We start from the raw sequence: 16,348 nt of genomic DNA on the forward strand, positions 1-16,348 counted from the left end.
GAGGGCAATGTCCTGTTATGTTTAGGAGATGCTGCTTCACCCCAGTCCTCCTTGACCTCAGGCTCTTACAATTTTTTTGACACCAACGTCTGTAATGTTCCCTGAGCCTAGGGGTAGAGGATATAATACAGATGTCGCAGCTCACAAACACTCTGAACAAAAGGTTGCGTGTGTGTGTGTGTGTGTGTGTGTGTGTGTGTGTGTGTGTGTGTGTGTTGACTGAATGTGCCATACTATGAGTAGTCAAAACTCTAAGACGACCCGAAGTGACTCTGATCTTTGTATGCTCATTTATTGAATGTGGGCAGGATCTATTGAGTGGTGGACACCATTTCTGCAATTAGGCTGGATATCACAGCAAAGGTCCAACTGCTTTAACGAGTTGAATTTGAGTTAACCAGAGAGAAATCACACTGGGTTGAAATTCTGAGAGTCCAACCTTTTGACATTATGGAATGTTGTTGTGGTCTACAGATGTGTTAGTTATCACAGCTATCCTGGAATGCAGAGTAGACATTTCCTGCTCCACGAATGAATGTTTTCAAAACATAAATTCTCCTGCTGGCCTTGAAGCAAGCTCTTTTATCTGGAGTAAAAATAATAATAATAATAATAAGGAAAAAGAGGGCTGGAGAGATGACTCAGCGGTTAAGAGTACCAACTGCTCTTCCGAAGGTCGTGAGTTCAAATCTCAGCAACCACATGATGGCTCACAACCATCCGTAATGAGATCTGACGCCTTCTTCTGGGGTGTCTGAAGACAGCTACAGCGAGCAAGTGGAGCCAGAGTGAGAAGAAAAAGTCTAAAGACAGCTACAGTGTACTTACATATAATAAATAAATAAATCTTTTAAAAAAATAAAAATAATTTTAAAAAAATCTGTCAACAGCCATAGAAGTAACTTGGGCCTCAAGTGAGACCCTATTCCATGGTGGATGTCACATTGATTACAGATTTGTGAGGTCTGAGCAGAGGAACCTGTGTTGCCATGCCTAGACTCCAGGCAAAAATGGTAAATAGCAAATGCTTGCTATTCCAAAGCTGCTGTGTTCCTGGGAATTTGGAATGCCCTACCACGCAAGTGCTGGGGATGTGAGGACCCCAGGGGCAAGCACAGCCCTGTCCTAGGGACTCAAACAAGAAAGGGGTGATTACATGTTATCAGATAAAAATGGCATCACCGCAGCAAGCCTACATTCTCCCCTGAAGCTTCCTTGCTCCGATGGCTGCCAGGAAGGGAACAGACACTGCACTCCAGGCAGTTTAGAGGTCAGAGACCAGGAAGTCCCTTCCAGGAAAGCAAGAAAAGGAAAACCAAGCCCATAAAGTTCCAACAAGACGCAGAGAGGAAATGGAGGGAAAACCACCTGGTCTTGTCTCCATGACTCCTTCTTCAGCACCATGTTTGCCTGGATGCTGCCATGTTTCCTTCTATGACGATAATGGACTAAATCTCTAAAACTATAAGCCAGCTTTAATTAAATGTTTGTCTTTATGAGTTGGTCATGGTGTCTCTTCACAGCAGTAAAACCCTAACTAAGACAGACAGTGAGCTGCAAAAGAATTGAGACAGCCAGAAATATGTCCCCCTCCTGGCCCACTGCCCTGGATTTGAATCTGTAACCTTACAAATATCCAGCTTATTTGTCCCTACTTCCCCTGAGACACAAACCAAAATAGCCCCTGTGGATATGTATGTGCTCAGAAGCAAACCCATGTTTACTCAAAAGGGAACAGCTTTCGAGAGCAGATGCAAGTCAGGAAGGAACATGACACTGTATTTCAGAAGGAATTCTTCAGATTTTGTGCAATGAAAATTTGAAAACAAGAGAGCGGGGTATTCCTCAAGAGCCAGATGAAGTGCTTTCTCTTGTGATGAGACTGGAAGGGTGAAAGCAAGATCAGTCCCAATATTAGCAAATAAAGCTGTGTTTTACCTTATTCTATGGTTTGGGAGCACCTGACTGCAGGTGAAATGCAACCAACTCCAATATAAGTGGTACCTTACAACAATAGCGGTTCTCAAATGGTGCAGTTTTGCTTCCTGGGAACAGAGAGGGTAATGACGGGAGGAAACATTTTAAATTGTTGAGTGGAGGGTCCTGCTATTGGTGTCTAGTAGGGAGTGGCCATGAACGCCAGTAGATTCTATACAATGTACAGGGCAACTGTCAATGGTTGTTTTAAGTTGGGTGCCCAGTTCATAACACTATTTTGAAGGCTGAGAGGCCCTTACAGCAGGTGGGGTCTGGTTAGAGGCACTGGACCACTCGGAGCAAGTGTTGAAGGTTACTCAAGCCCTGGTCCTGTCTCAGTCCTGTGAAGAGTGTCTCCATTAGGCTTCTGCTGCCTTGGGTGGAGTTTCTCTGCTTGTTTCCTGACAAGTTGGACTGCAGACCCCCCCGAGACTCTCAGCATGAATACATTCCTCAGAAGTTATTTTGATCAGTGATGCAAATGTTACTATATAACAACTCATCACAGTGAGGCTATCCTTTCCAAAATATCCATGAGGTGGTAGCCCAGAGATACTGTTCTACGTGGAGTATGAGTTGCCTAGAAAGCCTCGAGGAGGAGGTGTCAGCTGAGGGTGACAGGAAGAACAGGGAAGTCAGGGACAAGGCAGAGGGACAGGCATAACTGAAAGCTGGCAGTTGTGGGTACTCCAGAACATGGGAAGCTGAAGGCCAAGGAGAACTGGCTGAGAGACAGACAGCTTCAGGGCAAGTCACATCTGGAAGCATCTCTAAGGCACACACAAACTCTGGGCTCCACCCTGAGACCCTAGGGAAAGCAAAGGGCTTTAGGCATGGATGGAGTAGAAGCAGGCTTCTCTTCACAGTTCAGAAACAGGTTCCAAATGCTTCTCATTGGATCCTCAAAACCCAGGAAAGCAGAGAAGTCTCAATTTATTATGTTGTCCAATCTTCTACTTTCCTCGTACACAAAGGGACATAAACTGTCCTTCTGCTGATGACAGGAGGAAACAGCAGAGATCAGAAAACAAGAGCTGTGCTTTGGTCTTCCCTGTGCAGGAAGAACAAAGCCAGACCTAAAAGATCCTAACTGCCTGGCTCATTTAGGGAGGAGGGTAATACTGGAGATTGAAAACTTGTCCATTAAGACACAGTGTACATGAACTACACACACAGCCAGAGAATTCCCCAATTCTGTTTAAAAGTAATGTCTTTTAGTTTTTCAGACTATAATTACACTGTTTTCCCCTTCTCTTTCCTCCCTCCAGACCTCCCCATGTACCTCCCTCCCTTCAAATTCCTGGCTTCTTTTTTCATTAATTATAGTTACGTGCACATATGTATAAGCATATATCATCTTAAATACGCCTTGCTCAGCCTTTGTAATGGTACTTGTATGTGCGCTTTGGGGGATAACCATTTGGTAGTGGATAACCAAGTCGGTGCACGCCTCCATGGGGACGACCATTTCTCCCGTTCTCAGCACTGTTGCCTGCAGTTCTGTGTCTAGGGCTGAGCCTTGTGAACTTTCCCCAAAGTACTTAATTCTTCTGTTTTTTTTTTTTTTCGTTTGTTTGTTTGTTTTTTGAGACAGGGTTTCTCTGTGTAGCCCTGGCTGTCCTAGAACTCACTCTGTAGACCTGGCTGGTCTCGAACTCAGAAATCCACCTGTCTCTGCCTCCCAAGTGCTGGGATTAAAGGTGTGCACCACCACTGCCCAGCGAATTACTTAATTCTTAATACCTATCATGAATCATGAAGGCGCTGTTCTTGCTCAGGTGATTTTTCCTTTCACGAGGAATAAATAAATAAATAAATAAATAAATAAAATAAACTCACTTGAATAAAATTCTGATCCAACAGAGGTCTGTGGCGACTTTATTGCATTAGCTGAAGTAGAATTAAGATATGAGAGGCGTTCATACGAGCCAAGTAAGTGCTCTCATCCCTAGAGCGTATTATTGGCTGATCAAAAGTCAATTCCTGAAAGCAGTGTTCTGGGTTATGAAAGAGCACAGAGACTAGCAAGTGAGAGACTTCAATAGACGGTCAGCATGCAATCCTGGCACTTGTGGTTGAATGGAGCTTACTTAGAGCTTCTTGCTTAGAGCATGGCTTGGCTTGTTCACTCTCATTGACAACTCAGGCGCCAATGGCATTGGTCTGGCCATGTGCCGACTCCCCCAGGAGGTGAAAGGAACTTTCTCTGTGTACTCTGTTTATGTGCTGGGGGTACAGGGCAGTGTTTGGCCACTGCACTGCTGGTGGTGAGGAGGACTCTGACTAATCAGCACATTTACTAGCCAAGGGCAGTGGTTACACAACAACCTCTCTCATTTCTTCACGAGACCTTTGCCGAAAAATCCAAATGAAGCTGGAAACCAGAATGAATTCAAAAGGAATTTCTATAGCTGCTACTGGTTCGGGTGTTTGACATGATGACAGACAGTTTTCTCTGCATTGCTATACGGTTGAGTTTTCTAAACCGTATGTGATTGTGTGACATTTCCTGTCTCCGGGATGCTCAGCTTTCAAACCTTATTTTAAAAATGATCCTCAGATGTCTGGCATACAAAACCTTTCCCAGCCTGACCCTGTCAACCTCGCACGCTTTTCTCTCCGCTGTTTGGGACCTCACTTGCACACCCAGTGCAGTAGCTACACCAGGGTTGCAGCCTCCTTTTTTATGAAGCCCATTTTTATTCCGTTTTTCTTGCTCTGCTGACAGCTTTTCTTATCTCGACTTCCCTGTCAGTGCACCGAGATAACCCAGGAGTCTCTGTGCATGTGTGCATGTTCCTGTGTATGTATGCAGGCACAATATGTGTGTGGATGTGCAGGCAAATGTGTGTGGAGATGACAGGGCAACCTCAGCTGTCACTATTTGTATGCCTCTACTCAGGTGTCATCTATCTTGTGATTTGAGGCTGGATCTTTCATTGATCTCCTTAGGCCAAGCTAATATGTGTGTGTGTGTGTGTGTGTGTGTGTGTGTGTGTGTGTGTTTATGTAAGACAGAACTCAAGTCCTCGTTCTTTTGTAGGAAGTACTTTTCTGAGCAGCTATCCTCCCAGCCCCATGCATGAATCTTTGAAGAATTTCTTTATATTAGTTTGTTGGGCGTGTAACAAAATGACTGTACTTGGAAACAGATTTGGAGAGAATGATGCCAGCTCTCCTTGAATGTCAGCCTGATACTTGGATTGGTAGCATACAGCTTGATGGATACCTGCCCAGCTACAGGGATGTCCTTTCTGTGAGAGATTCCCATCAGATCCACAGACCACAGGGTTGGCCATTTGCCTTCTGTATTTCTATGGTATAATGTACACTCCGAGAGGTTATCACATGGTGAGATTGTCCCCTTTTGAGTATTTCATCTCAAGACTTAGGCAAATATGAGGTCATGGTCATTATATGGCTAGAACTCCAACTTATAAACTTAACAACTGTGAAGCATCCATCTTCATTGTGAACCTTTAGAGGATACAGAGAAAATATGTATGTGGAGAGAGGACACACGAACGAAGCCCTGCAGAACCAAGCTGAGAGGTGGGGCTGCCAGGTCTTCATTTCAGTTCCTTGTTACTAGTCTATCCTAGGAGTTTACAGAACATGTGCCCTTCTGAGAAGTCTTTGCCTTTTAATTTATTTGCAGTCTACAGAGCATGGTGCCATATGCTCATACAAATTACCTCTTGGTTTTAAAGATTTTTTTTCCTTTGCTCTTAAACCCTAGTTTTCTTACCTGCAACCCCACTGTTCAGCATCTGGCCGTGCGGATCTAATGCAAATCATTTGTCCATATTCTTGTAGATGGGTGTTTGGACTTTTTCCTTTGTTTTAATCTTTCAAAGAAAGCTGCTGAGAACATCTTTGTCCATGTCTACAGTTATTACATATCAGTGAATAATTTTAGAGCATATCTGTAGAAGCAGAGATGGTTTGGAGGTCATACAAGGGGCCACTCAATGAGATAATGTCAACTCATCAGAAAATTATTTGTAAAAGTTATTGGTGTTTTACTACTGTCACCATTAGTAATCAATAATAATAACCATTATTTACCACATGCCAGGCGGTCACCATTGATAGCCTTAAGTGTTGGCAGCACCTTGGATTTCTAGGGTGCTTGATTACAAAGCTCTTTATTTGTAATGTGTTTTTGGATTCAGATGTGTTAGTCTGATGTGAGAAAAATAATCTGAGAAAACCAAGTTAAAGGCCCGAGGAAGGCCATGTGTTAATGAGCTCACGACTTCAGAAGTCTCTGTCCATAGTCCATGGCTCTATTGGTTTATTCTGAGCATTCACTGTGGCAGAAAAACATCGTGTGGCAGGAGCGTGTGGCACACATTACGTCATGATGGTGGTGAAACAGAGTAAAGATAGCACAAGAAGGAAGACAAGATACAGTTCCCGGGATGCTCCCCAGCATCCTACTTCTTCAACCCCGCCCTGCTGCGACTTCTCACTCTCTCCTAGTCAGAGCTTCATATTATGAATCCATCCAGAGATTAATCTGTTTGTTAAGCCTTAGGTTCCATTCTTTCCCTGACAGCCCAACAGATGGTAATATTTTATTTAGGTTTATGCATCCGTACTCGTAAGTGCAAAGGGTCTGACTTTCTTCCCACATCCTTACAGTAGATTTAAAAACAAAGTTGTACCAGCTTCAAAAAAAATAAGGTGATGAGCTGTAGAGATGGCTCAGTGGTTAAAAGCCCTGACTGCTCTTCCAGAGATCAATTCCCCACACCCTCACAGTGGTTCACAACCATCTGTAACACCAGTTCCAGGGGAATCCAACACCCCCTTCTGCCCTCTGCAGGCACGGCATTCATGCTGTGCACAGACATACAAGCAGGTAAAACACACATGCATATAAAATAAATATTAATAATGAAAACAAGTGAGGTTATTCTACAGTTTTCTCCTCTTCCTCCTCCTCCTCTCCCCCCTCCTCCTCCTCTTCCTCCTCTTCCTCCTCCTCCCTCCTCCCTCCTCCTTCTTTTTAACTGGGATGATGCTTATTTGTTATCCTCTTTAAAAAATAGTCAATCCCAACAATAAAACCACTGTAGACATTTTTGGTGGGGTCAAAATGTCTAATCCTGTCAATTACAAAAAGATTGTCAGTTTCAAATGTCCTTTCTTACTTGTAGTAACTTTGAGCTTTTTGTCTTTTGGTTTTTATACTTTCCCAGAAAAGCACTTGCATGTGTATGTGTGTGTTTGTGTATGTGTGTGTGTGACTGTGTGACTGTGTGTGGGTTTGTATAGGTTGTCTAATCGTTGCTGGGGGTGTCCCTCTGCTCTTGTGTTCTGCAGTTCCCTTGCTTCTTGCCCCCTGTCCCTTTTGGTCTATTGTGTTCTTGATTTGTTTTGCCTGATTTTTAAATTTTTAAATTAAAAAAAAAGCTGTGGTTTCATTGATAGTCCCTAATGTGTAATTGTTGTCGGTGCTCAGTTCCATTTCTGCCTTTATTTTTTATTGGCATTTTTTCTCCTGGGTCCTCTGAGCGTGGCCTATTTGTTTTGTGATTTCCTAAGCTCATTTGTTTTTGGTGCTTGGCTTTAGCCTGTTTGTTTGTTTGATTTTTCTGCTCAGAACATTCTCCCCAAGACAGCTCCTCAAAGCGCACTTTGCTGCTTCCGATGTCCTTTAAATGACACCCACTCAGCCCAGCTTTCCTTGCCTGCTCCCCTACAACCTGCCACGCTGTCTCCACCCTGATTTGTCTCCTCCATAACATTATTTATTGACATTAAATACAGCATGCAATTTACTTAATGGTTGTTTCTTATTAACCCCATTAATTTATACATTAATTTCAGCAAAGGAGTGGGGCAGTCCAACTTTGATCATATTTAGAACATTTTTGTCACCCCCCCCAAACATCCCCTGTGGGGTTTTTTGTTTTAGTTTTTTGTTTTTTGCTTTTTGACAGGATTTCTCTGTATAGCCCTGGCTGTCCTGGAACTCACTCTGTAGATCAGGCTGGCCTCAAACTCAGAAATCTGCCTGCCTCTGCCTCCCAAGTGCTGGGATTAAAGGTGTGCACCACCACTGCCCGTTACACTTTATTTCAGAGTTCACAATTTTATTTACATATAAAGATGTTTACTGCTGCAGCTTTACACGTCCCAATTTTATACACTGTTTGTATGGAGAGACCACAGGGAGTTACTCTACATGTAGGTTAATGTGAGTCCACTCCCTGAGGCCATCTTCCTATGTACTCCTAGGCCTTAAATTCATGTGTTGAAGGCACTTGTAGAGGTGACGGTATTAGTGGGATCCTTTGGGGTGGGATGGTGAGGGCAGACCTCTTGTGATGGGATTAATCCCCTCCTGAAGAGAGGAAAGGCAGAGCTTGCTTTTTCTTTTCTACAAACCAGAAAGTGTCTTCCCTAGGTAGGGATCTGCTGGCTCTGGTTCTGGCACTTCCAAGACTCTAACACTGAGAGTCTTAAACTCTATGTCTTAGCTGAACCACCCAGACTATAGTAATTTGTCTTCATAGAGACCCAAACTAAGACAGCTGGTTTAAGTTTGCTCTTGTTATTTGCAGACACAAGGTCCTGAGATAGCACGTAGATAACCATAAATCTGAGGATCCTGTTGTAGAATTCAACAGGGTAAGCCATATTTTTTAAGGAAGGGATACAATCACCCAAATGCATAATGTGGGAAATATTAAAGGATAAATGATTCAGTTTTTTTTACTAAATAAATAGTATTGAGTAATAAGGAGAATGATTGAGACTCTATCTTTTTAAAGATTTTAAAGTTTAAACTTCTAGGATTCTGTTGATAAAAATCTGAACACTGAGTATTTAGCAATGGTAAATAATTGTTTATCTTCTGTCTGTGGGGACAAGAAAGATGGTGAGAGCAAACCATCTGCAAATGGCAATACAATAAATGTAATGATGAGAAGATGAGAGTGGCCTCCTCTCTCTCTGTCTTTCTCTCTCTCTCTCTCTCTCTCTCTCTCTCTCTCTCTCTCTCTCTCTGTCTCCTCTGTCTCTCTCTCTCTCTTTCTCTCTTTCTGTGTGTGTTCATGTGTGGTGTATGTGTTTGGGTGTGTATTTATGTCTATGGGAAGTGGTAAAGTAGATTTGAAGAGAAAGTTTATGAATTCCATTTTGGAGTCAGGTAAAATGTCTCACACCTATAATCCAGTACTTGGGAGGCTGAGCCAAGAGGATTATCATTCGTTTGAGGCTATTGTGGGATACAGAGTGAGATGATGTCTCAAACAGCAACAATTATAGAATTCAGTTTGGGTCTAGAATTTTCAAGTCTGGGAGATTAAGTTCCCAGGAATATACACACCAAATATTTGGTTTGGGGCAACTTTGAGACACTCATAACAAGCTGTGTTTTCAGATAAAGATCAGTAAGTAATCAGATATATGAGTCTGAGGTTCAGAAACTAGATGCCAAATAAAGAGTTAAATTAGAATTTACTCGTACTTCAATAAAAATTTACTATGTTTACAACAACTGAAATCAGATGGAATTGAAAAATTAATCATTAAATTTCTTGCCTGTTATAACCAGGGGAAATTTGTGCCTTTAGTTGAGATTTATTTTTCTTGTGAAAGAACAAAGTCTATTCTGATGACAGATGCTCTTAAAACCCCCAGGAGTCCCATCTGGAAGCCAGAGTTGCTGGTCCAAAGAAAAATTAGGAAAAGTAAAAATGGGGGTAGCCAGTGAGGTGGGAAAACATTTTCCCTTTATTTTCTTGGAAACATGATGGATTTTTATGGAGAAAGATAAAGTGTGAGGGCTGATTATGATCAAAGATAAAGGTTTGTGAGTTGACACGCCTATGAAAAATGTTCAGCGGGTTAGCAGGCACGCTGCAGATGTCAGGGTGAGAGTTTAAATCACTCCGAGAATTCTCAATGCACATACCAAGAAGAAATGCTGTCCACGAGGGCCCCCGGGCATCTCAGCAGTGTTAATAACTGGAAGGCTAGGGTCCCTGCAAGGGGATTGGTAATGGCAGTTCTTCAAGTGGTAAGGCAGTGGTGAGTACATTTTCAAGAGAAGACATGGAATTATCCACGGGCTAGCAGTATTAGAGATGAGACATGACTGTTTTGCTCCTTTGAGTTTTTTATAAGATTTTTTTTTAAAAAAAGATCTATTTATTTTTATTTTATGTGTATGTATGATTGTTTTGCATGCATGTATGTCTGTATAGTTTCCATGGAGGCCAGAAGAGGTCATCAGACATCCTGAAACTGGAGTTACAGAGGGTTGTGAGCTGCCATTTGGGTGCTGAGAATTGAACCCAGGTCCCCTGAAAGAGCGGTAAGTGCTCCTAAACTCTGAACCATCTCTCTGGCCACTTCTGCACCATTTTAATATGTTCAGTAGCATTCATCACATTCATTTTATTGTGTGCCTTAGGGTTACTGCTGCTGTGATGAAACACCATGATCAAAAGCAACTGAGGGAGGAAAGGGTTTATTTGCCTTTCAATTCCACATCACTGTTCATCGTGGACAAAAGTTAGGACAGGAACTCAAACCTGGCAAGAACTTGGAGGCAGGAGGTGATGCAGAGGCCATGGAGGTGAGGGGTGCTGCTTACTCAGCCTGCTTTCTTATAGAGCCTGGGGGCACCAATACAGAGATGACACCACCCACAATGGGCTGGGCCCTCCCACATTAGTCATGGGTTAAGAAAATGCCATACAAGCTTGCCTATAGCCTGATCTTATGGAGGCATTTTCTCAATTGATGACTTTAGTTTGTGTCAAGTTGACATAAAACTATTCAGAACATTGTAAATTTACCACCACCATCTATTCCTCTGTAAACTTTTCAGATCTACAAAACTGAACCTCTGTACCCATTAACATAACTCTCCCTTGCTCTCCACTATTGCCTCTTGGCAACTACCATTTTGCTTCTTGTCTCTGTGACCTCAACCCCTCTGGGTAACATATAAATGGGATCTTACAGTATTTGCTGTTGTAACTAGCTTGTTTTGCTTAGCACAATACCCACAGGGTTCATCAGCGTCTCTCTCATAAAATGGCAAGGAAAGCAACTGTTATGCATAGTTTAGCACAACAAAAATATGTGATTATGGGGACGAATGCGGACCTTAATGAAAGAACATGTATACAAGGCCTTGAATTCAATTTCTAGCACAACAAACAAACAAACAAATATCATGCAAACACACATGTAACTTGCTGTTTAATATTTTTCTTCATCCAGGAGGTCAGCTCTGTGAGTGGGGCCTTGTAGGTCTTATACACTGCCATTCTGCTCACTCTCTAGTCCAGCATCTACCACTGGTGGCAGCTTTATCGACAGTGTGCAATGAACGGAGGGTCCTCAGCATGGGATTTTGGGACAGAGTATGCCTGGGGAATGCAGATCTCCTGTAATAAATTGCCTGGGAAACATTGGCAGAGGGTTATGTAATTTGCTGCTGATAATCTTCAGTTGCCATAGTGCTAGGGTGTTTTTGAACACACATTGTGATTAAATACAGGAGCAGGAAAGGTCATATCTGCAGGCCTAGCCTTCATTTGACCACCTGCAGGAAGGGTTTTTTTTTCCTAGTTGAGTCTTTGAAAATAATGTCGACGTCTCTTTGTTATAATTTATTATACTCTTACAAATCAACACAAGCTTATAAAATTTGATCTAAAACATTTTAGCCTTTTAATTATAGAAGCTGGAATTGGGAAAAGATGTGAGAAAGAGATTTAAAAAAAGAATGGCTCCAAGGGTAATATTTATTAAAATTAAAAATTCATGTGACTTTTGCCCCAGCAAGCTCTCTCCTGGGAATTTGTCCCAAGGAAATAAAGCCATTAATTCACAAAGACACATGAACATAGATGTTATTAAGGCAGTATTCATTGTGAAACAAAGCCCCTGGCCAAATACTTTATGATATATCAACACCATGAATCATTACCCAGCCATTAAAAAAAGAACAGATTAAATCAAAACCAAGTGACTTGGACAGAATTCCACGAGGTGTTGTTAAGTGGGGAAAGCAAGACATGAGAAAGTGTATATTTACACCTTTGTGAAGATATAAAAGGCACAAAAAACCAGGATCACCAAACAACCTTTCAAGTCTCTATACATACTTTATGAGCATGGAGAAAACCTTGAGAGAAAGAGCCTTTGGTTGGCGCCACTCACTGGGATTAGAGGGGAGATGGCTTCTTTTGGCAGGAGGAAGAAGAGGGCTGGGCTAGCGTAGCCAGCAGTGCTTGCCTAGCATGCCTAAAGCCCTGTGTTCCATTTCTCATCATTGCATAAAAACATGAGTCTACTCATGGACTACTACACAGCCCTGAAAACAATGCTTAAAGCTTATGTTCAAAACAAAACCAATGGCTAGAGAGATGGCTCTGCAGTTAACAGTGTCTACTGCTCTTGCAGAGGACCCAAGTTTGGTTCTTTGTACCTGTGTCAGGTAACATTAGCTCCAGAGTGTTCAGTGTTCAATGCCCTTGCCTGGTCTCCATTGGCATAGACATTTCATACCATGTGTATAAACACACACACACACAATTTAACATAAAAATAAAATCTTTTCAAAAGCTCTGTTGTTTGCACACAAACATATTCCTGGCGGAGGAAAGGGTCAAAACAGCCTAAGCAACACTGATCTCCAAAAACCATAAAGGTCCTTGGTCTATCAATATTTGTCTTGTCTTGTCTTGTCTTGTCTTCCTTCCTTCCTTCCTTCCTTCCTTTCCTTCTTTCCTTCCTTCCAATTCATTTCTTTTTGTTTTGTTTTTTGAGACAGGTTTCTCTAGGTAGTTCTTGCTATCCTGGAGCTTGCTCTGTAGTTCAAAATCATAGAGATCCACCTTCCTCTGTCTCTGGAGTTCTGGGATTAAAGATATGCAGCTCCATTGCCCAACCAGTCTTTCCTTTTAGACAGGTACATGACAGTCAGAGACCATATTTTCCAGCCTTCCTAGCAGTGAAATGATGTCATATGGCTGGAATCTGGCCAATGGGAAACGTTTAACTCCTGAGCGTAGCCATAAAACAAAAGGACAACATTTTCTCCTTTTATATCCTCCGACAGCATCCTGGAAAGGGATTATAGTCCTGAAACTCCCAAAGATATGGCAGTGCAGAAGGTGCATGCACATGAGAAAGGGGCGGGGCTAACAGGGGGATTGGGGGAGGGGAGGGGAGCTGAGGTATCCAACACCATCCAGCCATCAAAGTAGACCTCATTCATTACTCAGATTGTGAATTTCAAAATGAATTATACTGTTTTTGTTTAAGCCATTGTGCTGAGTCTGTACTGAGCAAAGATGGCAATATAGAAGAATGCAGAATGGACCCGAGGATCTCTTCACTACCCTGCCTGAACCACAACCACAACCATGGCTTTTCAACGCACAGTGAGCCTCTTGTCTATTACTACAGGTTACAGAAAGTGTCATAGAATGTAAGAGAGCATTTTGAGGAAAGCGATCCTCCCTTCCTTTCTGTGGGGGTTGGGGGAGCTCACATGGATCATATAGATGCAAGGAAAGCTAGGAAATGTGAGCTGTGATTGGTCATATACCCAGCTCAATGTTCCATTGTTAGAAAAGACAAGAGACAGAGAGTGGTAGACTTTAGGCATTAAACCTCATGGAGGACGGGCAGTCAGGGTTTACAGAGGGTGTTCAGTCAAGGTCCACGGAATTAACTCTTTCTTGAAGGAACAGTTTTGAGCAGAAAGAAAAGACAGAATGCAGCAAAGACGAGCATTCTAGAAGGGAGATAAACAGCGCATAAAATATCCAAGACCTGAGGGACAAAGACAGAACTGGGGAATTTTTTTTTTTAAGTTAGAAATTCAAATCAATAATCTCTCCAAAGACTTGGGGCTGACTAATGAAATCCATTCCAGCATGTGCACCAACGCTAAAAAACACCAATTATTTTTTATGGCTTGGAAATCCCACTGTGGTTTATCTGGCAGCCCAGAGAAAGCTGAGCCCGGTCTGGGAAGGCCTAATTATTCTTTGCCTAAGACTTGGGTGAATAAGTCTCTGTGCCTGTCACAGAATGAGAGTTTGGCAAAAGAGAAGCACATTAAAATCCTTTGTGTCACTTCGGATCATAAGAAAACTTGAGGAAATAGCCCTGTCACTTTTTGCCTATAACATCCCGAGATGGGTGACTTTGAAAATTGCTTTCTATTTTGCACATATTGAGATGGACACTTGAAAATTGCTCACTGTTTTGCATTGAAATCAATCAATCGGGTAATGGACCCGACCTGGGATGGGGACACTGAGAGCAGCGGGGACTGTTGAGTCACAGAGCCTCATTTCCATATAACACACGTGAAAATCATTCTCATTACTTCATTGGTTCACCTCATAGGAGAGCCCCGGTAAGTGTGAGACATAGCAAACTTGAGGTCCTAGAATGTGGAGAGCCCAGTATAAAAAATTCATCACGTCTTATGGCATTGCTTACTCTTCTCCTTTCCAATCGCACCTGGGCAATCGGTCTTTAAATTTTAATGAGCTTCCCTCTTCGGCGTTTTCAAGGACACCATCTTTCCCTTGGATGGCTCTAGGCATGCGCCTGACTGGTGGAGGTGAAAATTTGGTGTGGGAGAAAGCAGAGGGAAAGGTCGGATGGCTCCAGATCGGGACATTCAAACCCGGGAACAGGCAGCCACGTTGCTGTCAGGGATGCAGGGCTTGTAGGTGAGCATTTCTAACACATTCAGAAAACAGGGCCGGGGATGATGTATGCCAGTGAAAAATGGAAAAATGTCCGAAAGCAGTGGTTCTCAACCTTCCTAATGCTGCGGCCCTTTAATACAGTTCCTCATGATGCTGTGACCCCCAACCACAAAATTACTTTTGTTCTTACTTCATAACTATAATTCTTTTACTGTTATTAACCATAATGTAGGTTATCTGCCGATAGGAAGGATATCTGATAGGCAACCCCTGTGAAAGGGTCCTTCAACCCCTGAGGAGCCGTGCCCTACATGTTGAGAAACACTGCCTTAAAGGGGTGGGGATGCAGCCCAGTCGGTAGAGTGCTTGCCTGACATGCACCAAGCCCTACCTTTGACACCCAGTAACACAAAAGCTGGGTGTGGCTGTGCTCCCTTGTAGCCCCTCCATTCTTGTTACCAAGTGGAGCCAGAAAGACCAGTTTGAGACCATTCTCTGCTACATAGTGAGTTCAAGGCCGGCCCGAGCTAAAGGAGACAAACTAAATAAAATAAATAAAAATAAACACACACACACACATGCATACAAAAGCTTAGAAAAAGCCCCTTATGGGGTCTTTTCGGGTAAGATGCATAACCAAATAATTACATTTGGATTTTAGATCAATGACATAATCTTTTGTATGTTATAATATCACATGTTTTATATATATATATATATATAAAATCATGGTTTCTCTGAAATTCAATGTAACTTGGTGTTCTGTATATTTAAATTTTTTCTTGGTACTCTTACCACTAAGGTATGCAAGTGTTACTGTAGACAGCTGGCCCTTTATACATAATGAATGACAGTGAGGACATGACCACTCCTGGGAATGGTTGAGGAGAAGGTTTTTACCGTAGGCATGAGATAGAGAACAGGCAGAAGCATCTGGAAGAGTCCAGATTGAACGTGGCCAGCAGAATAGCCTGGGCCATTCAAGGACAGAGAGAAGAGAAGAGAGATTTAGAGGGGGGCCAAGAGAGAGCTGAGAACCAAGAGCAGAAGCAAAAGAGGACCAAGAGAGTGATTTACCAAAGGCCAAGAGGTTATACAGGAAAGAGCAGCTGGGGCTGGAGAGGTCTGGGGTGGGGGAGAAGCTGAGAGGAGCCAGGACTCTGGAGCAGATACTTGCAGGACCGTGAGAGCCCGGGGCAGCTTCTGCTTTGATATAGTAATGGGCACCTCTATTTGTCCTGATTTCTGAGACCCAACACATAGGAGTTTCTTTTCTTTATCTTTTTTCTCTCTCCCTTCCTCCTTTCTTCCCTCCCTCCCTTCCTCCTTCCCTCCCTTCCTCCCTCCTTCCCTCCCTCCCTCCCTCCCTCCCTCCCTCCCTCCCTCCCTCCCTCCCTCCCTCCCTCCCTCTTTCTTTCCCTCTGTCCCTCTTCCTTCCTTCTTTCTTTCCTTCCTTCCTTCTTTCCTGGGGAGGGTTGTTTGTTTGTTTGTTTGTTTGTTTGAGACAGGGTTTCTCTGTATATCCCTGGCTGTCCTAGAACTCACTCTGTAGACCAGCCTGACCTAGAACTCAGAGATCCACCTGCCTCTGCCTCCTGAATGCAGGGGTCAAAGGTGTGAGCCACCACCTACCTACTATATACATAGGAGTTTCATATTTACAG

Source organism: Mus musculus, chromosome 14 (assembly GCF_000001635.26).
Source record: "Mus musculus strain C57BL/6J chromosome 14, GRCm38.p6 C57BL/6J".
Classification (NCBI taxonomy): Eukaryota; Metazoa; Chordata; class Mammalia; order Rodentia; family Muridae; genus Mus; species Mus musculus.